The sequence below is a fragment of the Palaemon carinicauda genome, chromosome 2, assembly GCF_036898095.1.
Source record: "Palaemon carinicauda isolate YSFRI2023 chromosome 2, ASM3689809v2, whole genome shotgun sequence".
Classification (NCBI taxonomy): Eukaryota; Metazoa; Arthropoda; class Malacostraca; order Decapoda; family Palaemonidae; genus Palaemon; species Palaemon carinicauda.
Genome location: NC_090726.1, coordinates 46,498,176 through 46,500,675, shown reverse-complemented (window position 1 = coordinate 46,500,675; position 2,500 = coordinate 46,498,176). Strand labels below are relative to the sequence as shown.

Genomic DNA, 2,500 nt, shown 5'->3' with positions numbered 1-2,500 from the left:
TCACGAAACTCTAGACGTGGTATAGACAATATGTCTAATTTTTGTACTGGCATATTGATTAATTAATTTTACGTTTTCACCTTATAGGCCTACGTTTGTTATCTTGCAGATAAAAATTGCATAATTGTTTCTAAACGACATCCGAAAAAACCTTACTCTTCTACGAAACATTATCAACATTAAATCTTTTACACAAGATAAACCAAAACGAAGGACTTAAATATTGGGGGAAAACTGCTCCTAAGTAAAACAATATATATTTCAGCTATATATTGAAATATATCTTTTCTAAATATCACGAAACTCTAGACGTGGTATAGACAAAATGTCTATTTTTTTTTTTAACTGAATATTGATTCATTAATTTTACGTTTTCACCTTATAGGCCTACGTTTGTTATCTTGCAGATAAAAATTGCATAATTATTTCTAAACGACATCCGAAAAAAACTTTCTCTTCTGAGAAACATTATCAACATGGATTTAATCTTTAACACAAAGATAAACTAAAACGAAGGACTTAAACATTGGGTGAAAAACTGCTGTTTTTCTCACCTGATCATTGGAAGCTTGCTTCATGAGACTAAGGAAGGTGAGGCTCTTGCATAATTAATTCTAAACGACATCCGAAAAACCTTTCTCTTCTAAGAAACATTATCAACATTGATTTAATCTTTAACACCTTTTACACAAAGATAAACTAAAACGAAGGACTTAAATATTGGGGAAAAACTGCTGTTTTTCTCACCTGATCATTGGAAGCTTGCTTCATGAGACTAAGGAAGGTGAGGCTCTTGCATAATTAATTCTAAACATCCGAAAAAACCATTCTCTTCTACGAAACATTATCAACATTGATTTAATCTTTTACACCTTTTACACAAAGATAAACTAAAACGAAGGACTTAAATATTGGGGAAAAACTGCTGTTTTTCTCACCTGATCATTGGAAGCTTGCTTCATGAGACTTATAGGCCTACGTTTGTTATCTTGCATATAAAAATTGCATAATTATTTCTAAACGACATCCGAAAAAAACCTTTCTCTTCTACGAAACATTATCAACATTGATTTAATCTTTTACACAAAGATAAACTAAAACGAAGGACTAAAACATTGGGGTGAAAACTGCTGTTTTTCTCACCTGATCATTGGAAGCTTGCTTCATGAGACTTATAGGCCTACGTTTGTTATCTTGCAGATAAAAATTGCATAATTAATTCTAAACGACATCCGAAAAAAAACCCTTCTCTTCTACGAAACATTATCAACATTAAATCTTTTACACAAAGAAAAACTAAAACGAAGGACTTAAATATTGGGGGAAAAACTGCTGTTTTTCTCACCTGATCATTGGAAGCTTGCTTCATGAGACTAAGGAAGGTGAGGCTCTTGTATAATTAATTCTAAACGACATCCGAAAAAAACCAATCTCTTCTACGAAACATTATCAACATTGATTTAATCTTTAACACAAAGAAAAACTAAAAACGAAGGACTTAAATATTGGGGTGAAAATTGATGTTTTTCCTCACCTGATCATTGGAAGCTTGCTTCATGAGACTTATAGGCCTACGTTTTGCAGATAAAAATTGCATATTTATTTCTAAACGACATCCGAAAAAAACCATTCTCTTCTACGAAACATTATCAACATTGATTTAATCTTTAACACAAAGAAAAACTAAAACGAAGGACTTAAATATTGGGGTGAAAATTGATGTTTTTCCTCACCTGATCATTGGAAGCTTGCTTCATGAGACTTATAGGCCTACGTTTTGCAGATAAAAATTGCATATTTATTTCTAAACGACATCCGAAAAAAACCAATCTCTTCTACGAAACATTATCAACATTGATTTAATCTTTAACACAAAGAAAAACTAAAACGAAGGACTTAAATATTGGGGTGAAAATTGATGTTTTTCCTCACCTGATCATTGGAAGCTTGCTTCATGAGACTAAGGAAGGTGAGGCTCTTGCATAATTAATTCTAAACCTCCGAAAAAAAAAACCATTCTCTTCTACGAAACATTATCAACATTGATTTAATCTTTAACACAAAGAAAAACTAAAACGAAGGACTTAAATATTGGGGTGAAAATTGATGTTTTTCCTCACCTGATCATTGGAAGCTTGCTTCATGAGACTTATAGGCCTACGTTTTGCAGATAAAAATTGCATATTTATTTCTAAACGACATCCGAAAAAAACCATTCTCTTCTACGAAACATTATCAACATTGATTTAATCTTTAACACAAAGATAAACTAAAACGAAGGACTTAAATATTGGGGTGAAAACTGATGTTTTTCCTCACCTGATCATTGGAAGCTTGCTTCATGAGACTAGGGTCGGTGAGGCTCTTGCATAATTAATTCTAAACCTCCGAAAAAAAAACCATTCTCTTCTACGAAACATTATCAACATTGATTTAATCTTTAACACAAAGAAAAACTAAAACGAAGGACTTAAATATTGGGGTGAAAATTGATGTTTTT

The 2,500-nt window shown here is 31.8% G+C and overlaps 1 protein-coding gene across 1 annotated transcript in view; it reads right to left on the bottom strand.

Moving 5' to 3' along the window:
* Positions 1–2,500, bottom strand: part of LOC137624565 (WSCD family member AGAP003962-like) — a 392,441-nt gene that overhangs the window by 61,241 nt on the left and 328,700 nt on the right. The window lies entirely within an intron of this gene.